General features: G+C 44.1%; 1 long non-coding RNA gene across 5 annotated transcripts in view; it reads left to right on the forward strand.

The window, feature by feature from the left end:
• The window catches only part of LOC132351943 (uncharacterized), a 127,200-nt gene that overhangs the window by 40,012 nt on the left and 64,053 nt on the right, over nucleotides 1–23,135 (forward strand). For all 5 annotated transcript variants that reach the window (XR_009498539.1, XR_009498540.1, XR_009498542.1 and 2 more), the window contains 2 exons: nucleotides 9,396–9,483; nucleotides 12,557–12,681. This is a non-coding gene — a long non-coding RNA (uncharacterized LOC132351943). The remainder of the gene's footprint in view (nucleotides 1–9,395; nucleotides 9,484–12,556; nucleotides 12,682–23,135) is intronic.

Raw genomic sequence — 23,135 nt, forward strand, 5'->3', positions numbered from 1 at the left:
ATACTCTGTCCCCCTGGAACCCTGGGCCCCCTTCTTGGCAGTTTGAATGGTGGCACTACCCTGGTTTTCACGTCTGTCTGTTGCTCCAGTCTTGGCCCCCTCCTCACGACCTCCGATCTCTCTCTAGCCCTGTAACCCAAGAAATCCTGAGCGTCCCCAGGATCGGAGGGAAAACACACAGTGGGGAGACATTTCTTTGCCTTCTTTGTCTCTACATTTTCTAGTGTCTTTGTTCCTGGAACAACTAAATAATCCGGAGGGAAAAGTTAGAAAAAAGCACATTCCTTGGGAACAGTGCACAGCCCCCTAAAACTATTCCTCCCAACAGTCAGGGCTCTGAAAGATCAGTCCTGAGCACAGGATGAGAACGTCATGAACAAACTTTGCTTTGGGGTCAGTACTTGGATCTTGGGTCCTCCCTACCATGGGCAACCTAACTGGGCTGTCGTTTTGAAAAAAGGCAGGTATGTCATGCTTTGGGGTTGTCTCCCTCCTTCCTCATCCCTCCCTCCTTCCCTCTTTAACTTGCTTTCTCTTTTAAAGATTTACTGCTTACCTATTATGCGTTGAGTGCAGTGCTCTGTGTTGGGAATAGAATGGTGTACACAGACACACACTGTTCAGTCCAGTGCGGGGAGAGTCAATTCATCACATATTATCGTTGTGAAAAGTGCCATGATGGGGAGGTGTACAGGGCGCTATCGTAGAGCAGAGCAGGGACGCCTAATCTGGACATGGGAGGGTCAGAGAAGCCCTCAGTCACTTTACAATTGAGATCTGAACAGTGAATAGGAATTATTCACCAGGGAAATTTAGACTTGGTGATGATGGTGATGAATGGGAAGTAAAAAGAATTTAGGCAGCAAATGTCTAACAGATGTCAGCCATGTCTCCCTTCTGCTAAGATCTGGTTAGGGTGGGCTCCAAAGCCCATCTCACATTCTGCAGAAGTTCAAAGTCGGCCTCAAGATCTCTGAGACTGGCTTTTGGGTTTGTGTCTCTTATCCCTGGCAAACTCTGCCCTTTCCTTAATTGCTACAAAAATCTACTCACACAAAGAAGTTAGTCGTGGACTTAACTTTCTTCAGCATTTAGGGGTCACACTTCTCGGCCAGATTAAGCAGAATAAGAAACCGGAGACTTTGTTTTGAAATGTCCTTTGCTTGCATGGCCTCAGGGGCTTCCTCCCTTCTCCGTCACCCTTGAATGGCCCAGTCCTGCACCCCGTTCTTGTTCTCCTCTCTTCCCTCCCCTTTCATCTGTCCTTACTACCTCCTCTCAGGACAAACCCACAAAATTCCTCTCACTGTTCATCTGCTCAGGGTCTTATCTTTTACCAGTGGTTTCCTGAAAACGCAACCCCTTGACTCTGATGGTGGGAAATCCAAGCACAAAGATTGACTATAGAGGAGAAATATTGAGTCATGAGTTTTCTTGCTCTCCCAGGATCATTCCATAAATATTCTCAGGCACAGGGATGGTTATAATATACGCTACCCACTTACGTAGATCACTTCTGTTACTGCTGCTACCGCTGCTGCTGCTGCTAGATCAACAGTACAGTTACCACGACTTACGGCCCTTCCTTCTCCTGTTCTGCTGCTCCTTATTGAGTACTTACTGGATGGAGCTCCTTACATCTGTCATTTCGTCTCATCATCACAACACCATTAATTAGGTATTATCCCCATTTTACAGTTAAGGAAATTAAGGCTTAAAGAATTTAAGTAGCTTAAAGTCACTCAGCCAGCAAAGGGTGGTGACAGCCAGTCTTGAAGCCATACATTGAATCGTTATAATAGCACAGTCACTGCTACAAAGCCCCTTTCCATGTTTCTTGGCTTTCATTATAATATAGGTCAGGTGTGTGCCTTTGTGTATAGTGGTTAACAGTGCCATTCATACTGTAACACAGTCTGTGGCTGAAAATATGTACATTAGTTGAAAAAAATGGAAAAGTATCTTCACATCTGTAATGAAAGTCAATGAGAAAATATATTTGAAAATTCAGTTCTCTTTTCAGAGATGGTTTAGCAATATACACAAATACAACTGGAGAGTAAGGCACACTTGCCACAGCTGAACTGTGTTCTGTTTCAGTTTCCTACAGGATTTCACAGTCGCACTTATGGTTGTGATTTCACACTGAAATATTTGCATAAGAGAAAGCTTGTGATTAACTGCATATTGCTTGAGTGTTCATCTGTGAACATGATGAATTGCTGTTTTTACTTATTCCTTGCTTCTCAGTAAAACAATCAAAATCCTGACAAATATCTAATATATTTGACAAATATCTAATATATTTGACAAATATCTAAAATATTTGAGGACCACAGGTACAAATTTCTGCATTAGTACTTCTCTCCCTTCCTATCTCCAAATGGGTAACTCAGAATCACTCCCAATAAACTTTTCCAAACTGTTACCTGTGAACTGTGATTCAAAATGCTTCACACATTCCCATAGCACTCTGCTTTTAAGTGTCTAAAAATATGGAATTGAAATGCAAGATTTTCACGCTTTAGTGAGATTTATAATCAGAAAACTAGTGTCTGCATTTTGGCCCCAACATCTACCAGGTCGGTGACTTACCAGCCTCAAATTCCTTTTCTGTCGGATGGGGTTGTTTAAAAATATGGAGGTCTAGGGACTTCCCTGGTGGTCCAGTGGTTAAGACTCCGTGCTTCCAATGCAGGGGGCCCGGGTTCGATCCCTCGTCAGGGAACTAGATCCTGCATGCCACAACTAAGACCCAGAACAGCCAAATAAATAAATATTAAAAAAAATATGGAGGTCTAGGGAAATATGGGAGTTTCTAGAAGCATACGGTAGGGAGTGGGCAAAATCGTTGAAGGTGATCAAAAGGTACAAACTTCCAGTTATAAAATAAATAAGTCCAGGAGATGTGATGTGCAGCTTGGTGATAATAGTTAATGATACTGTATTTACATTTAAAAGTTGCTCAGAGAGAAGATCTTAAAAGTTCTCATCACAAGAAAGAAACCTTTGTAACTCTGCGTGGTGATGGCTGTGGCGATCATTTAGCAATATATACAAATATCGAATCATTATGTTGTACACTTGAAACCAATATAATGTTTTATATCAATTATATCTCAATAAAAATTACATTACAAAATTTTAAAATGTATATAGAAAAAAGAAAGACTATTATGACATCACTTTTGGTGGGTTAGACATCTGGCGAGTTTCATAATCAAAAAAATTGTTCGTAAAACTATAGTGTATCCGTATTAAAGAAAGGAAAAGAAATACTGAGGTCTGGAGGAAGAACAAGCATTTCCTGAACACCACATATCAGAAACCCCCCCGTTAAGTCCTTCACATCTGCAATGACATTTAATTCCCATGACACTCCTCTATGGTAAATAACATTATCCTTTACTTACAGACCAAGAGGCAAAGGCTAGGGAAGCCCAGACATGCAGGGACCCACTAACAGGCAGGATCCGTGGCAAAGAGCATCCAGACAGCTTCTTACTAGGAGAAGGAAGCCCAGGCAGTTGAGCTTTGTTTCGAAATCTTCCGTTTCCTAGTTCTTCTGTGACCAAGTTCGTCTTCAGCACACGGCCACGGACGGTGTCCAGCGAAGCCTTCCCTGTGGTCTTGTCTGAGTCCTTCTCCTCTGGGCTTGCACATGAGGGCAGGTCCCTCCCACCAATCCTCTTCCGGTTCTTGTTAGTCCACATTTGTTATCTCTCAGTCCACACTTGGGGTTGTGTGTGTGCGTCCCTCCCCTTCTGAGTCGCATCCTCGGGCAGCCTTCTTTCTTGTCTGGGGCTTCTTCCTTTTTTCTGAGATGCCTGTTCAGGATCACTATATTCTTAAAACATTGAAAAGCAAACATACGATATGAAAATACTCCCTCTTTCTTTGTGTAGAAAGAAAAGTATGACTCTTCTGCCTAACTCTAAGTTGGTAAATTTATCTTTCCAACTATTTCCTTTCCTTCTCCCTCTGGGTATATTACAAAGTATTTCAACTTGGACCCTTTGAAAATGGAATTAATTATTTTCTTCCCGGAGTCTCCAAGCACCTTCTTCTGGGGTCGAGCACCTCCTTCCCCCCTTCCCCGCTCTCTCCCTCCTTTCCACCTTTTATCCCTCTCCTTCCCCCATCCTATCACTTACTTCCTTAACTTTGGCTCCACATCACCCAAGCCAGAAACACAAGAAGCATCCTCAATCCCTCTCTCTTCCTCATATTCCACGGGTACCATGTCCTATTTATAGTAGCTCCTAACTGATCCATCTTCACTTCCTTAAAAATAGGAAATCAGGGACTTCTCTGGTGGTCCAGTGGTTAAGAATCCGCCTTCCACTGCAGGGGGCACAGGTTCTATCCCTGGTCAGGGAACCAAGATCCCACAGGCCACAGGACATAGTTGTCACACGCCACAACTACTGAGCCCGCATGCTCTGGAGCTCGCGCCACAACTGGAGAGAAGCCCATGCACCGCAATGAAGATCCCACGTGCCGCAACTAAGACCAAATGCAGCCAAATAAATAAATAAATAAATAATTTTTTAAAAAAAGGTGCTTTTGATGAGATAAAGTAGGAAGTACACAGGATCACCTATGAAGCATTGTTGCAAAAAAAGAAAAAGGAAAAAAGAACATTTAATCTAAATCTGATTAAATCTTTAGATCTAGCTATAGTTTACAGGAAATTCAGGAGATAGAGGAACATGTTAACTGGTACCATATGGATGCAATCAGCAGAATCCAGAAAATGAGAAATTCTGTAGGTTTCTCCAACAAATAAGTGGCAATAAAAATAGCACAACAAAAAGAGTACGGAGGGACTTCCTTGGTGGCGCAGTGGTTAAGAATCCACCTGCCAATGCAGGGGACACTGGTTTGATCCCTAGTCTGGGAAGATCCCACATGCCGTGGAGCAACTAAGCCCGTGCGCCACAACTACTGAGCCTGCGCTCTAGAGCCCACGAGCCACAACTACTGAAGCCCGCGCACCTAGAGCCAGTGCTCCGCTACAAGAGAAGCCACCGCAATGAGAAGCCCGAGCACCGCAACAAAGAGTAGCCCTCACTCACTGTAACTAGAGAAAGCCCGCGCGCAGCAACAAAGATCCAGTGTAGACAAAAAAAAAAAAAAAGAGTACAGAAATCGTGATGGTATAAAGAGACATAAAAGACATCAATTGAATGCAATGTGTGCGTCTTTTATTGGATCCTGATTTGAACAAACACGTGTATGAAAAAAGTTTTGAGACATTTAGGGAAAAATTGAAAATATATTGAGTATTAAATGATATTGAGACATTAATATAACTTTATTATTTGAGATAATGATTTTGTGGTTTATGTTTTAAAAAGTCCTTTTGTGTTAGCTTGTTGGTGTTACGTTCTGAAGTATTGATAGATAAAGCAATATGTTTAGCACTTATTTTGTGCTATACACAAAATACACAGTTTTTAAAGCATTTTTACATACAATAACTCATTTAATCTGTATAGTAATCTTACTAGGTAGGTATTATTATTATCCCCATTTTACAGACTGGGAAACTGAGGCACAGAGCCATTAAGTAACATGCCCAGGGTCTTGCAGCCGGTAAGTGGTGGATTCAAATATATCACAAGAGTTTCTTGTTTCCTGTTATCTCCCAGACTTTGTTCACATGCTCACATATTTCCATAGCTGTAGTTGTAATACACTTAAAATCAGATACTCAGACTTATGTTTATTAGCATATTCTAAACATTTCCCCCAAATTTTACACAGACCTAAACGTTACAATTTTAAATGACGGTATCACATTCTACTGAATCATAACTCAGCATCACAGTCAGTTTGATTGTCTCTCTTTGGAAATTTAGGTTGTTTTAAAGTTTTTCTGTTACATGTAATACTAGAATGATTGTGTTAATGCATGTAGCCTTTTATTTCTTTAAATTTTTTTTACTTAGGATGAAAACCTTAACATCAGACTAGTTGTAAAAGAATGTAAATGGTTCCATCATTCTTGATGTGTAATGAAATCAAGAAAAGCTGTGTAAATATGTACTGTTAATAGCATGAGAACCTTGTTTTCTTCCCAACTGTACTTAATTTTTGCTAGGTATTCTTGCTTACTTTTGAATATGTATGTAGTAAGGAGTTCCCTGGTGGCCTAGTGGTTAAGATTTGGGCTTTCACTGCTGTGGTCCAGGTTCAATCCCTGGATGGGAAACTGAGATCCCACAAGCCACATGGTGTGACCCAAAAAATTTAAAAATAATAGGTATATAGTAGAATTTCTCTTTTTTTATTTTCACTTATTTATTAGGAATTTTGGATTATTTTTAATAAAATGTTTCTTTCCCTTTTTAACTGCTGTATTTGCTGCAAATATCTTTCTAAACTATTGTTTCTTTACAATTTTAATTTTAATAGTTACCTTCAAAGAAATTAAAAACCTTTTTATGGGTCAAAATGGTTTGTCTCTTCAGCTATAATATCTCCTGTTTCTTGACTTTTAGAATGTCAGCATTCTAATACAAATATTGTGGGTTATTTGTTTATGGCCAGAGGGCTATTTGATTTTTGGTACACATGGATTACATTGCTAAGAATCAGTACAAGTCCCAGAAGTATCTAAGCAGAGCTCTGGAGGATAGTTGGAGTGTCATGGAAAGCTGTGCAGATAGCTGTCTTCCTCACCGTATCTACACCATGCTGTAGCAGTTCACAGTTTAATGCCCACTGCTACTGAATTTATTTACAGTTTGAAGACCTGGAATCCTTTCCTGCAACACAGATCTGGCCCGAGACAGCAATTCCTCCAGTTTTATGGGCTACACAGCTATTTGGAGGAGTATTTGAGGTGAACTGGCAGGTGCACATCTAATACTGTTGTTTGTCTAGGTCTGCACAATGGCACGTGACAACTCCGGGATATTATTAAGGAAGGTTGGTTGTGTCAATGCCCACGTGTCTCCTAAATTGGCATTTACCATCTATAGATTCCACACTATCCCGGATCAGGTTCTCAGCTTTAAAGCTTCAAACATTTAACATTTTAAGCACACTTGGTATGAATCTAGCCATCAGGGGCCGACTCCCATTAACTCAGGTGACAAAAGACTGATGTATACATCAAAGTGCCAGTATTATTTTGCGGTGGGAACTCTGAGCATCCCTTTGACGGAGAGATTTAGGCCAGTATGACAAGCATATGCTCTCTCTCCTGGCAACTCTCTTTGGGGAGTAAAATTATACTCAGGAGATTCCCTAGTGAATGCAGAATCAGAGCAAAGAGAAGGAGTTGTCTGGCTTAGATAATTAATCACATTGGGTTTCAAGTCCACTGATCGTAGGGCTGGGGTCTGTGGGTCACTCCACCTGCTCCCTTCATCAGAGCTTGTGTGGGTACCACCCCCTGGTGGATCTTCATGTTTCCTGATTCTGTGTGTGAGGCTGACCATGCTTTCAAGCTCACTCTTTCTTCTGATAGGGTTCAATATAATTGACTAATTCTCTTGATTGCCTGATTACAATCACACGGCAAGTCGGCCTTCCTGTGGTAGTTCTTGAGTCCTCTTGGATTGGCGTTTTGGGTGTTTCTGACCACGTTTCAACAGTCTCTTGGATTAACCAGATGGCTAACCTCTTACATGAAATGTAGAATCACCAGCTTAGCTCTTTGGGGACAACTTTTTTCCATGCTCTTGGGGGGTGGTCACTTTGTGTTACCTGCTTTGGCTGTCTACATTGTGGTCCAGGGAAAGTGAGGAGTTTTGGCCTCTTTTTCCTTCAATATCTGGCATCTCCTTGTTGCCCCTTCTTGGGAATTTTCCTCGTTCAGACAGTTGGTCTTCACCTTTCTTTGCAAATGTCAGGCCGTGCCAATTTGGGGCTTGGTTTTCTTCCTTCCGAAGTCACTCGTGAGCCCTCCTGAGCTAACGCGCAAGGCCCAGACTGATCTGTGGGGCCACCCGGGCCTCCAACTGCTTCATCTCAGCTGGGGTTTCCTGACTGTCCTCACACCCGCCCTCCACTGCTGCCCTCTCCCGGGCTCCCCTCCCTCTTCTCTCACCTGGTCCTGGTTCCTGGCCTCATGCCTGGCTCACCAAGCCCAGGCGAGCTCTGCCAGCTGCTTGGTGATGGATGACACTCAGGGACACGCTGGCAGTTTGGCCACGTCCCAGGACAGTCTTTGTTAAAACCAACAAAATAAAATGTGCCTGAATAGATAATGTACTACTTTGGGGAAAAATTTTAAGATGTTTAAAAGTATGTTAAGAATAGTAAATTTCACAGTATTTCCCAGTGCCTGGCACAATGGCTTGGGCTAACAAAGAAACAAAAGAGCAGAAGTGAATCGTTTTTTTCATTACAAAGATATATCAAATGTAGTTAACTGTTCATAAACACCATGCCAAAACAATAGCATTTTTGTTATCAGAACTGTTGATTAATCAGGAATTTATAAAACGTATCACATGTTGTAGTTGTGAAAGTTCATCTTCAAACTGATTCTATCATTTTGTGGGCAAGGACATAGCACTGGCTAGAGCCAGGTCGTATAGAATTCACATCTTCTTGTTCTGAGTTTAAGGCTCTTTCCATTATAATTGATGACACAGAATCAGTTCCTTCAGTGATCAGCACCCCAAAGGCAAGTGTGTAGACAGGTAGAGGTGAGCAACTGGCTTAGAACTCAGCCCGAATTGGGATCAAATCCTGGCTCTGCTGGTGCCAAGCTGAGGGACCTTGGGCAAGTTAATTCAGCATTCTGAGTATCAATGATTTTCCAGCTGAGAAGCTGAAATGATAATAATAGCAAATAATGAGAATTATTACCATATAATAAAGTGGTAATAATTCACATAAAGTACACAAAGAGATTAGTCAAATAATATCTTTTATTACATATATATGTATTACATCATTATATAGCCACTGTGTCATCAGTCTAATCAGTGGAGACAGAAAAACTGGATGGTCAAGGCTTGTGAGGATGCGTAAGAATTCTCTTTTTATAGAACAGGGTGTTATCACATTAGCCTGGTGGTTCTCATGGAAGCTTTCGGTTGGAACATCATTTTTGTGGTACTGAATTATGTATTTCATAGTTATTTGCTCCAATGGTGTTCTATTTGAATTCCTGAAAAAGAAAATGATGAGCTTGAAAAATAAGTTGGAAAAATAAGTAATTAGATTGAATGTAGGTCATGGTGAATCTGACTGTTTTTTGAAAATGTCCCCTTTTTGAGAATACAAACAAATCCTGTATTTGTATAGGACTTTGAGTGTATGAAGTACTTTCATATCTATGATCTCATCACATCCTCATGATACTTTATGAAATAGTGTTTTATTTACGTTTTCATACATGAAGAAATTGAGCCTCAATTTATTTTTATTAGATTCCCATCTAGGATTCTAATTTCGGGACTTTTCTTCCACATGGTCACCAGCCCTGGAGAAATGATGCCTGTATGTGACGAATGAAAGGTAGGCTTCTCACAAACATGTGCTTGTCTTGCCAAGTGCCTTCCTCATCAGGCTGTTACATGTCGTGGTCGACAGCTACAGAGACAAGCACGAAGAGGGCGCCTCCTCTACGCCTGAGACCGTGTCAGTGTTCTTATGCGTGTGTGCCGGGCATCTCTTATTTGCTCTTAGACCCAGTGTCACCCTTTTTCCCTGCTCTGTATCTCCAGGAATTACGTTTCCCAGGCCACCCTGTCTTCTGACCTCTCCCTCCTCCAGGCAAGGAGACTACAGGGTGGTGGAGGCCTTTCTCCCCGTTCCCATCTGCCTTGTGTGGGCTCTCCACATCCAGCTAGTTCTTCTCTGTGGTGTTAATTCTCCTGCCCCACCATGGTCCTAGCTCCTGCTAGGGACCCTGACGCCTGGGCTCTGTACAACTACCACCTTCCTTTGACCTGCTAGCAGCCAATCTCAGGATGATCTCTTTATTCTGTCTGGCTCCTCTTAGCTCTTCCATCCCCCGTGGAATCAACCCCCTGCCTTGAATTCTGTCTATGTGAAAGACCTGGAGTGGTTTTGTTTCATGACCAGTCCATGCAGCTACAACATGATATTTACATCTAACTTTGACAGCATTCCTGGGAGGAGGCAATACTATTATCTCCATTTACAGACAAGGAAATTGAGGCTCGAAAGAGGCAAATGATGTGGCCAGCCTCATATAGTCCATAAATGGGAGCTCTGGGGCTCAAATCCAGCACTCTCCAGATGACAGGTGACTCTGATTGAGTGCATTCCAGTGTCAGGCCTTGGGACCTGAGGGTGCCTATATGCGCCATCCCTTGTGGCCCTCGCAGCCTCCCCGGTTACAGATGAGCACCCAGAGTTCAGAGACATTAGCTCACCAAAGGTGCAAAGCTAGTAAGCAGCAGAGAAGAGATTCAAACCAGATCTTTTCTGACTCCAAGCTTGTTCTTTCTACTCCTACAAGCTCTTCCCAAAAGTTAGTGTGTATCACAGCTGCAGTGGTGTGGCGTGGTTGAGATATAAATTCCTAGTCCCCACCCCCAGAAATTCCAGTTCAGTAGGTTTGAGAAGGGGCTCAGGAACAGGCACTTTGCACATCTGCCCTAAGTGATGCCGAGGCAGAGGGTGTGGGAACCGCAGGGGGCCAACCGCAACCTCCATGCCCCCCCCCACCCACCTGTGACGCCCAGGTAGCCTCTGCACCCACTCCCCACCTGCCTCAGTTTGCTTGTCTGTAAAGTGAAAGGTTGGACTGGATAATCTCCAAGGTGATCCTAGGTCTCTGCTGAGTCCCCTATGCTTCCAAGGGGACCGCTGCTGTGCCACTGAGCCCTCCAAGGGCACAGCTGAGGGCTGGGGGTCTGGGGTTTCTCATGGATCCCCCAGGCTGCGAGATCCGACAGGAACCCTGTGACTTAAGAGTAAAGGAAAGCCCTGTTTATCGGTTTGCAGTAGTTGGCAAACTGGCATTTAAAAAAGGAAGTGAATGGTGGGGTGCGGGTTTTAGTTCAGGGAGATATTTGAAGAACTCAGTGTTTGCTCTGAGAGGTCATTAAATAAGTTTTGTTCCCACACTCTCTGGAAAAATGATGCTTCATTAAAATGGCAACATGAGGTGTAGAGAAAACGGTGAAATTGGGAACCCTGAAAAGACACATTCACTAGGTTCCACTTAAAATGTAAAAGGAGTGTAAAGAAAACAAATGGACATTTTCTTGAGGCAGCTGAGCGATACAAAACACAGGCATCTTTGTCTCCTTCTTGAAAACTTCCACAATGGGTTCTCCTTTCTTCCTCTTGACTAATCTCTACTTCTAAGAGGTGTTGAGTTTCCGCCAAACTTTCTGCTCCGCTCGCATCAAAGGCTGCCGTGTCGTGAATAGTCAGCTCTCACCTACCGATCCCCTTACTCACTCCTGCCCAGCGCACTTAGGTCATTGCCCATAATTAGCTCACAGACAGAATTTCCAGGCGGGGTCCGGGAGCATCAGTCACAGGGATAAAGGGGAGGTCGGTGCGTGGGAACCGCGGGAGGAGCCGGGCGCAGAGCGCGCAGTGGTCCCTACGACCCAGTCGCCGCAGATCTGCCCGCGCGACGCTGCGATGCTGCCTCGGTTCCCCTCCGGCCACATCTGTGCTCGACAGACAGGTCGTGTTCGTTTCCACCCAGACTCAGAGGTGCAGAATACCCCATGGGGGGAGGCAGGCGAAGTTTCTGTTTCTGCTGTCTCATGACCTCTCTACCTGGTTCCAAATGCGTCTGGCTTCCAGGTTGGGGTTTGCTTGGTACCGTTAGCGGTTCTGCGCTTGGGGGTGGGGATGGAGTTGGGGGTTGGCGTGTTTAACAACTAATGGTACGAGGGAGACTTGGCTTCTGCTTTGGTCCCCGCTGCTTTCTCCTTAAAGCCCTGATTTCTCGTGTTTCATTGTTTCATCCATAACATGAAGGTGATGGTTCAGAATTATTAGCTAATAATGAATAAGAGCGAGGTCAGAACACTTTGAAAATACAAAATAACTTTAAGTATGACATCCTCGGTTGCTATTTACTAATATCCTCTACCGGGAGTCTGGGGTCTTGTTGGTGCAAGTGCCCCAGGCGGCCTCTTCCCCCGAAAGCTGGTTCCTGCTCCCTGACGCTTCAGAAAGCGCTGGGGCCTGCGAAACTGTGAGTTCAGTGCCAGTCTAAGTCTGGTCGGTTTTGATGCCTGTATACTGTGTGCCTGTTCTCTGGGACCACCTCTCAACACCACCTTGCCCAGCAGCTGAGTGCCCTGCCGTGCACAGGGCAGGAGGGGGGCTGGACTGCAGCTCAGGGCGAGGGCCTGCTCCCAGGGGCTGTGTGCCGCTGCGCCTGGGGCACTTCCAGATCCTGCAGCGCAGAGAGCTTTTCCTGGGGGAAGGGAGGGCACTTTGACACAAGAGAAAGCAAGTGGCCCAAACCTAGTGAAGTCTAAAGCAGCATCAGGTCTATGCTGTCCCCTGGTGGTCATGTGTGGTACTACAGCCAGCTCTCGGAGTCGCTGTGAAGTTACAATTAACTCTTCTATCTTTTTCTATCCTACAGTATGGAAGTCCAGAGACTTCAGGAGTCAGTCAAGATAGCCTAAGGGCAATGAAAGCATAGATCTAAATCTTCTCATGGGCCTGAAGACAGAACTTTTACTGTAGGAGCCATTTAGTCTTTACCTGGTAAGTTGTATAAACTAGTAAACAAGGCCAGAATAAAAATGACGCATTTAATGGATTTAAATTGGTTTAGACGGTTATAATTAATAAATAATAATAAATTTATATTATAATAATTATAATATAATATTTATAATATAATATTTATATTATTTATAATATTATAATAAAATTATATTATTTAGTCTATTTTGACTTTTACCAGGTTTGTTTTCGAGTTCCATCTCATTTTTCGAGTTCCATCTCATTCCATCTCATTTTTACGGTTTTACAATAGTTTTGGGGGAAGAGAACGATATAGTTTTAATCCCTGTTTCACTGATATGGAAACAGAGACAGGGGCCTAAAGTCTCTGCAGAGTCAGGGTTACAGGTCTCTGGGTCCCAGATCAGAAGTCATATGTGGGACAGGGTGACCAGGGGCAGACCTGGAGAGCTTTCCTCTTGGATTCATGGCCTCGCGCCCTCCACTTCTGCACATTCCTGTCACTCGCACTAGGAGTGTTTCTAGTCAGCTGTGTATGCTATGTTAGGCATTTCAAATATGTTTCTGGAAGTTGTCAGGGCTGTTCTCTATGAGGCCTGAAGGCAAAATGCAATGTTTGTAGTAAATAAGTACTAAAATTATACCAGCTATTGAGAGGATGGATTATTTCCAGGTTGCTTAGCCATATTGGCTGAGTGTTGAATTCAGCAGTGGTGCCAACATATTATACACAAGAATTTTGTATTCCTGGGCTCTGAGAATCACACTGAAGGTGGTGGTGCACAGTCTACTGGGCAGGATATCAAAGTGTGGTCAGCAGGGTTCAAGAAGTTTATGGAGATGCAACAGAAGGTTCTGGAAACTTTGCTGGGATGGCACTTCCCTTGGACTAGTTCCTGGAGACTGATATAGAGGAGATGGGCAGCATCAGAAGCTAGACTTACAGTGTTTTACAAACCGTGGGCTCCAAGGAATGTTTGTTCCTGGAATCCAAGCCACCTCTATATGGGATTCTCTCTTCCCATTTCTCTAAGTCTCTGTTATGGGCTGAAATGCGTTCCTCCAAAATTCCTACATTGAAGTCCTAACCCCGGTATCTGAGAATGTGACTTTATTTGGAGACAGGGCCTTTAAAGAGGTAATTAAGTTTAAACGAGGTCATTAGGGTGGGCCCTCATCCAGTATGACTGCTGTCCTTATAAGAAGAGGAGATTAGGACACAGACATGTACAGAGGGAAGACCATGTGAGGACACAGGGAGAAGATGGCCAAGCAAGCCCAAGGAGAAAGACTTCTGCACAAACCTACCCTGCTGACACCTTGATTTCAGACGTCCAGCATCCACAATTGTGAGGAAATAAATGAATGTTGTCTAAGACAACCGGTCCATGGTACTCTGTTACGGCAGCCCGAGCAGCTAAAACCGTCTCCTTTTGGATTTAGGGAGCATGTGTGGAGGGCCCATCCACTCAGAATCAATACCAACCAAGTGAAAACCATCAAAGCCACTCTGTAAGGAACTAAAACATCTTGAAAAGCAGGAAAGTGACTTGTGAAATAACATCTGGTTTGAATGGCATCCAGTATCTTTTACTAGACAAGATATACTAGCATGATTTCTGGAGAAAAGCCCAAATACATGCCCCAAATATGTACACCACAGTAAGGATTGAATATAAATCTTTTTTCCCCTGGCTCGATGGTGTCCTCTGGAAGGAATCCAAATAGTATGAAAAATGTCTTCAAGTCTTAGTGAATCATGCAGCCAAGTTTTATGGAATCAAGCTACAAAGCTATCAATTACTACAAGAAAAAAAATTTGCCTACGTCACCCTTAATTTTTCTTTAAGCTGCTCTGAAATATCTGGTGTTTAGCTTATAGGTTACATTATTTGATGAAGCTCTACAAAAGATTTAGTAAAAAAAAAAAAAAAAGGAACCTAAGCGCCCAAGACTTGGAATCCAGCAAATGCAGCTATTCTGCTTGGTTTCATCAATGGTGGCCACGAGGTTGATGTTGGTGATGAGATAATTTTTACTGAGTGTTTCTCATGGCAAAGGCACTAAATTAAGTGCTTGAAATAGGTCACTTAGCTTTCACAGAAACACTAGTAGATAAGACGCAGTGTAAGGTAGCTGTTCAGTCTTGGTCCCCGCTACTACTCAGCCTTGTGATCTTGAGCAAATTACTTTACTCTCTGTGACTCAGCCTTCTCATTTCAAAAGTTTGTTGTTAATGCACAAAGTGCTTGCAGTAGCCCTGGCACAGGGTAAGGTTTCAGTAAGTGTAGGCTACCGGTGTTTTTCTTTCTTCCTTTTTAAAAAAATATTTTATTTTTGGCTGTGTTGGGTCTTTGTTGCTGCGTGTGGGCTTTCTCTAGTTGCAGCGAGCGAGGGCTACTCTTCATTGAGGTGTGTGGACTTCTCATCGCGGTAGCTTCTCTTGTTGCGGAGCACGGTCTCTAGGCGCGTGGGCTTCAGTAGTTGTGGCACATGGGCTTCAGCAGTTGTGGCTCGCGGGCCCTAGAGCGTAGGCTCAGTAGTTGTGGCGCACGGGCTTAGTTGCTCCATGGCATGTGGGATCTTCCTGGACCAGGGATCGAAGCCATGTCCCCTGCATTGGCAGGTGGATTCTTAACCACTGCACCACCAGGGACGTCCTGGTGTTTTTCTTAATGTCCTCAGATGAGGAGGCAAAGGGCAGTAGAGATGTGAGGCACTTTGCTCAGTACCTCGGGTACCATTGTGGGGGGGGTCCAGGCAGGCACAATGTTCAGCCTCTCCAGCACCTCCCATTTGGTGATACTATCCTTTGCAGGTACTTGTGACCTTATTCTTTCTGGGACACGCATGAGGGTGATCTTAATATGTGTGGCATGTGCTCCTTTATCCCTAAATACGTCCATGTGCATTTTCTAAAAACAAGGACATTCTCTTAAAGAACCACAGTAAAATGATCAAAATCAGGAAATTAACATTGATTAATAACATCTCATCTATAGACCTTATTCAAAATTTGCCAACTGTTTTATTTATGTCCTTTATAGGAAAATCAAATAATTCTTTTCTGGTCCAGGATCCAAGCCAGGGTTCCACCTACATTTTATTTAGTTGTTCTGTCTCTTTAGTCTTTTTTTCACCTGGAACAATTCCTCAGCTTTTAAAAAATTTTTTATTTTTTGCTTTCATGACCTTGACACTTTCAGAGCACAGGCTCTTTATTTTGAAGATGGCTCCTCAATTTGAAAACAGATTTATTTTTAATGTGCACTTTCTGGAAACACAGCAAATTTATCTAAAGGAGTGAGAAAATAGTGGGAATATATGAGGTATCACAACAGACACCAGATGGGAATATTTTGAGTTGGGTGGATCTTCTGATAACACTTAAATTGAAATACATTGGTGGATATCTTGGTTGACCCTGGTACAAAAGTAGTTCACTTTTAGTCTTAATAAATCAGTTGCTTCATATGTAAGATTATGGGTTTGATTTCTACGGTCTCTAGTATTCAATCTGGCTCTGGAATTCTTCTCGTACTTTGAAATTGTGATACACTGTTAATGGTGCTATTTACGTGCTTTCTTTACGTGTTCCCACGCTGGCTTCCCCTCGGAGAGGAGTATCCTAGTTAACATCGCTTATCTCCAACCATTCAATTCTCTCTCCCTCTAACCTTTACAATTTTTATTCCATTTTCTTCACATCCTCAAATGCCTTATTTTGACCATGCTTCTGCCACGTGGCTGCTCTTGGAATGTAGAAATGCCTTGGATTCGGATGCTAGGACTCTGATTCCCAGACATTTCCTCCATTGAGGAAACGACCGGCTCCTATGAAACAGCACTGCCCGGGCTGCTGGTGGTTTATTCTTCCCAAGAAATCACTTGCTGTGTATACATACCTGGCAGGAACTGAACCACCTGCTGAATGACAGTGTAGACAAGGGGTGGCCGCAATGCCATTGTTTCCTGGCTGGCGGTTCTCAGGCACACTTTCTAGATGTTAATTCCAAGGGCTCTATTTGCTCCTTTTGGGGTAAAAGAAAGAGGCAAAAGGCCCGTTGGAACGTTAGACTTTGGAAATGAGTCAGAGAATAATGATGCTAAAGAGAGAGATGACATTTTGCTGACAATGACACAGTGAAGGTGTAGAGTTATTGTTGAAATGGGAAAGCATTGGCTGTTTACTTAAAAGGTGGGAAGGAAGGTTGGGAGTCTGCATAAAAGGGAAAGTGTGAGTTCCAGAGAGCCATCTGCTTGCTAGTTATGGAACAAATGGAAATAGAACAGTTTGCACATTGCAAAGCACTTTCAGTACCCATGCCTCCATGCACCCATCCAGCCATCTATTTGTTATCTGTTTATTCAGCACTTCCCCGCTTCCATCCTAGGCCCCAAGGATGCAGAGGTAGAAAAAGGAAAACCTCAGTCCATTCAGTGGGGCAGGCATCGCAAAGGGTAATTACAGTGTGGTGTGGTAGGAGCCGTAAAGGGGCCATTGATGGGATGTTGGGGGCATAGAAGAAGGACTAAGTCAAGAAATGTCTGTGGAGTAGGAACATTTCATTAGGATCTTGCAGTATGTGTAGGAGTTTGCTGTGTAGATGAGAGGAAAGATTGCACTTCAGGTACATGCAAGACCTGGAGTTACAAACAAAAAGGAAATGATCTTGTGAGGTCGGGGGAGGCAGAGCCCTTGGCTTTGACTGGCTCTGTGGGTACTTACAGCCAAGCAGCATCTGATTAGGGAGAATCAGCCCAGCTAAAGTCAGGAGGGGGAGACACTAACTTAAGCCCCCTCACCGTGCCCTCCTGGGCCTTCCTGAACCTTCCTCCTTTGGTCTGTTGGAGGGAAGGGGCTGTGAAGGTATTTGTTTAATGAAAGAGAAAAATGAATAACAGTTTAAGAGAGTTGTTCTCACCCTGGGCTGCACTCCGGAATCTCCTTGGGAAGTTTTTGAGATTTACGTGGTCAGACCTTTGTCCAGAAGCTCCGACTCAGAGGCCTGGGTGGGCCCAGCGCTGACCCCCTTGACAGAGCTTCTGAGGTGCGTCCTTGGTAGAGACCATCTGCTCTATGTGTTTCCTCTACCAGGAGTATCTGCCTGTGGGGGGAAGGGACATTGGGTGCCCTACGTCCCTCTCGGAAGATAGGCCCTGCGGAACCTCTTGGGGGAAACACTGTCTCCCCTGTGCTGGGTGTAAACTCTAACGATAGGTCCACCACCCCCTTCCCACCAGGTGCGGCTCAATGCCAGGAAATACTTTCAAGTAAGATTTTCTAATCTCCTCTAGGGTCTCAGACTCCATCTACATCATACTTTCTGTTAATTTTTATAATCTGGTTTTATCATCAAGTTGGAGGCTGAGAAGAGGCACATCCAGGGCTTCTGGGTTCTGGTTCTGCTTCATTTCGTGACCGAATGCTGATCCCATGGGGTGTTCACGCTGTAAAAATTCAGCGTGCTGCTCACTTACCATGTGTGTACTTTTCCGTCAACATGTGATATATTGTATTTTCCAGTTTCTTCCTTTCTTTCTTTCTTTCTTTCTTTCTTTCTTTCTTTCTTTCTTTCTTTCTTTTTGGCTGTGTTGGGTCTTCGTTTCTGTGCGAGGGCTTTCTCCAGTTGCGGCGAGCGGGGGCCACTCCTCATTGCGGTGGGCGGACCTCTCACTATCGCGGCCTCTCTTGTTGCGGAGCACAGGCTCCAGACGCGCAGGCTCAGTAGTTGTGACTCACGGGCCTAGCTGCTCCGCGGCATGTGGGATCTTTCCAGACCAGGGCTCGAACCCGTGTCCCCTGCACTGGCAGGCAGATTCTCAACCACTGCGCCACCAGGGAAGCCCCCAGTTACTTTTTTTTAAATTGAAGAATAGGTGATTAACAAAGTTGTGTTAGTTTCAGGTGTACAGCAAAGTGATTCAGTTATATATATATATATTATATATATATATATTCAGCTTTATATATATGTATATTTCAGATTCTTTTCCATCATGGGTATTACAAGATACTGAATATAGTTCCCTGTGCTGTACAGTAGGTCCTTGTTGTCTATTTTATATATAGTAGTGTGTGTCTGTTAATCCCAAGTTCCTAACTTATCCCCCCCCCCTTGCCCTTTGGTAACTATAAGTTCATTCTCTGTGGGTCCGTTTCCATTTTGTAAATAAGTTCATTTGTATCATTTTTTTTATTCCACATATAAGTGAGATCATATAATATTTGTCTTTCTCTGTCTGACTTACTTCACTTAGTACGATCATCTCTAGGTCCATCCATGTTGCTGTAAATGGCATTCTTTCAATAAGTGAATCATTTTAGAGTTGAAGTCGTGATGAATGCAGAGCCCGTGTTCCCCTTGGCCAAACCCCTCGCGGTGGACATATTCCCAGGACGGCCCTGGGCGGCTCTGTGCTTTGGCAAGGATGTACCTCGGGGTCCAGGCAGCGGCACAGTCCCCCATGTGTGGAAGGCTCCACAGGCTGTGGGAAGGGCAGACTTGGATTTCCTGACTTTTGTCCATTGATGGTCTCACTCACAGAGTTGCATTAACTTGGTTTTGTAGGCTGAATGAAACCATTGGCAACTTGCTGATTTGTTTTTTCAGCCCCAGTAGAGGCTGGTAACTAAGCCAGGAATTCCCAAACTTTCCCAGGCCAGCGCGGAGACACACTGGGACGTCTTTTTCTTCTCCCCCGTCCATCTGCAAGCCAAGTGCGCATCGGTCAAAGGCAAACTCTGAATTGAGCTTTGTGCCAGTCTCTGGAAAGACACCCAAGAGCGTGTGATGGGGAAAGTGACAGCGGCGGTGGCAGCGACATCTGCAGTGCCAGCCCCGTCCCTATCTGCCACAGGACGCGTGTGGGCATGCTTTATGAGAACAATCCACCCGCCAGAGAATGGGGCTTTTGACATCAGCTGAGGCCCGGGCTGCCTTACAATGAGAGGCCTGTTGGTGAAAGGGAGACTGTTTAATGAACTGAGAATCAGAGGCCAGCTCTGGCCATCTGGACTGAGCATCTTTGGAGCAACTCTTCACTGTAAATGGCTACACGGAAGCACGTTGCCTTTCCAAGAAAGCAATTGCAAGAGTTCATTCATATTTCAAAATCGTGCACAGTAAATTCATGTTTCAAAATCGTGAACTTTTAGATATTTGTGTGTGTGCATGTGTTGGAAAGCATTGTATAAAGGTTAGATATTACCACCTTAATTAGCACGGAAGCCTGAAAAAGCATCCCACTTTTGGTTCTGAGGTCAGTAATGATAATGGCTTTTTCCTGACACGGGGTAGCCACGTCCTGTCAAGGATGTGAAAACACTCTGAAAATGAAATCCATTAAAGCCCTAATGATCAGGTGAGGAAGGCAGGTGATCACGATTGTCACCACTTGGCTGGCAAAACACTGAGACCCAGGGCGGATGGTGACTCACGACCAAGGTCGAGTGGCAGGTGGGAGGTGGAGCTGATCGCTAATTGTGTCCTCCAGCCCCTGGCGCTGGGGAAGGACATGCAAAGCTGGGGCTGACTTTTCCTGGCAGGCTTGCTCTTCGCAGCCGGAATGCAGGTGGCACTGTTGTGATTCCTGGCGTAAATTTCAATGCGTCAATGAGCATGTTGGCTGGCGCCAGGCCCCAGCTGAGTGTCACAGTGCAAGACCCGGGCTTAAGCGGTGCATGCCGAGGTTCTCCTAGCAGCGTCTCATTTATTAGCTGTGTTGGAAAGAAATCCCTCACAGCTAACTGGGTACCTCTGGATTTTAACAGCTGTGGTTTATAAGGGATTGGGGAGAGGGTTGTTTTCAAAGTGCCTTTCAGAAAGTATCACCTTAGAGGGGAGTTTCCCTTCTGATCCAGGAAGACGACTGGCACCAGTTCTCTGCTCAGAAAACCAAGCCTGCAAGAAATATCAGGTTCTATTTTCTTACAACCCATTTCAGCAAGCGTGCCTTCACACCACCTTCCCGTCTCTTCCCCTTTGTTGGCAACGGTCCCGATTGGAAGGGTTTTAAGTCCAACGTGTCTTAGAAGGTGCCCCGCACAGACTACGTGGCTGGGGGCTGGCAGTCGTGGTTGGATCGGGGGACCTCGAGGGTCCCTTCCAGTCTGAGATGTTACGACTTCAGAACGAATGCGTCTCAACTCCCAACATGAAACGGGAATAACTACCAATTACCGAGTACTTTCCATGTTCCAGCCCTGTGCTGAGATCTTAACGTGTTACTCTGAATTCTAACAAAATTGTTGTGAATATCACCCCCAGTTCACAGATGAAGAAACTGAGGTTTAGAGAAATTAAAAACCTGTCTGATAACAGAGGTTTAAGATTTCATAAGTGACGGTTCCCTGGAAGTTGATTCCAGACCAGGCTAATTCCGTGCTCTAAACCCACAACTTAACCAGGACGAACTTCAGTCGCCTTGTGGTTCCCTCTTGTCAGATGAGCTCAGATCTCCAGCTCTCAGGGTAGCTGGTGCTAGTCTCTTGTCAGACTCAGTGTTGAAATCAGAGAGGAAAACCCCAGACAAAGGCTGAGGAGGTCCTGGTGCACGAAAACTCCTCTCAGCTTCCCATCCTCCTGCCAATCAGAGATTCTCTAACTGTAAATACAAATGCCCTTGAAGAGATAACGCATTAATTGTCACCCATTAACACTATTGTGTAAATTAGTGTAATTTAGCAAATGCTCAGAAGGAAGAAACTCAAGGTCCGTAGGTCCAGATTAATTCCACCATGGGCACCGGCACTGGGGAACTCTGAGACATCTGTTCAATAAAGATTTGTTGACTTAATGCCCAGTTTTGCTTTCCAGTGGGTCGAAAGCATAATATTTATTAGAAAGAATGCTTAAAATTCTGACCCTTGTGTATGCAGAACACGTATAATAAACTACAATTTATTTTAAAAATATGGTCTGAGAAGTCAGATTTATTATACATGTAAATATACTTTTTTCCACAAAAGGAGATACCTATATATATCTTCATCTATATTACATATAGACATCTATATCTGTCTCTTTCTCTCTCTGTATATATTTGCATTTTGTGAAAAAATTATCCCTACCATCTGATCCCAAGGAAATATTATTTCTCATCCAGTCTGTGACTAACTGTATTACGAAGTAATGCTTCCTGTCTTTCGAGTGGGGTACAGGTCCAGTAGCAGTCTACCCGCACTACTTTTAGCTGTAAATGTTTTGTGACATCAAAAGTCACTTCTCTTCCACAATTAGCTCTAGAGGTTTTATGCAAATAATTAAAACTTCTTTGTCATAAAGGAGATGATAATAATAGCCAAGTGGCCTTAAGCCGTGTGAAATATGCAAGTACAATCTAACACTCATGGTGAAAAAGACAATATTTTAGAATAATTCAAGCTTTGCAGTTTGTTTTAACTTTGGAATGAAAATGAACTCAAAAGTTAAAAAAAAAAAAAAGAAAATGGCTTTATTAGATGTCAGGGTGTTGAGACACAAAGTATACAAGCAGATATTGCAAGAATATAGCTTCATCTCATCACTCAACGCCCATTAAAAAATAAATACCAAGCTCAGATTTCCTCCATGAAGCTAATGTTTTTTTCAGATTTTATGAGGATTTTTTCAACTTTGATGTTTTCCGAAATGCACTGCAGGCTCCACTGGAAGTTGCCTGATGACGCTGAGTGAGGAGGATGGCAGCCTGCCTCCTGCTGGCTGCCAGGAAGACGAGGTTGGTCTGAGCGGGGTCAGGGGCCTGCTGACAGTGTGTCCCATGCGGCCCCACGACACCCGTCGGCAAGGGTGTCACTGAGACTCTGCAAATCTTGTAAAATGAACAAAAACCCCTGACTCTGATATAGATCTTTCTCGCTGACTTTTTTTTAAAAAAAATTTATTTATTTATTCCTTTATTTAATTTTTGGTTGCATTGGGTCTTCGCTGCTGCACGTGGGCTTTCTCTACTTGCAGTGAGCGGGGGCTACTCTTTGTTGTGGGGCGCAGGCTTCTCATTGCGGTGGCTTCTCTTGCTGCGGAGCACGGGCTCTAGGCGCGCGGGCTTCAGTAGTTGCGGCACACGGGCTCAGTAGTTGTGGCTCGCGGGCTCTAGAGCGCAGGCTCATTAGTTGTGGCGCACGGGCTTAGTTGCTCCGCGGCATGTGGGATCTTCCCAGACCAGGGCTCGAACCCGTGTCCCCTGCATTGGCAGGCGGATTCTTAACCACTGCGCCACCAGGGAAGCCCTCACTGACATTTTAACATTTGAAAGATGTCATGAAAATTTCAGATGGCTAACGTAGAGAGGCAAGATCGATTCCACTTTTAATGCCTACGAGTAGGTCTTTCTCTCTTTTTTTTCAACAAGAAAAGGGAGCGTGGCAAAACTATTTTGGAAAATATGAGCAGTGGAAGTAGCTCGTTGGATGGGGATGCAGGAAGGAAGGGTGCGGCGAGTGGGGCCGCCAGTGCTGCGTGGCGCACACT

Source organism: Balaenoptera ricei, chromosome 17, assembly GCF_028023285.1.
Source record: "Balaenoptera ricei isolate mBalRic1 chromosome 17, mBalRic1.hap2, whole genome shotgun sequence".
NCBI lineage: Eukaryota > Metazoa > Chordata > Mammalia > Artiodactyla > Balaenopteridae > Balaenoptera > Balaenoptera ricei.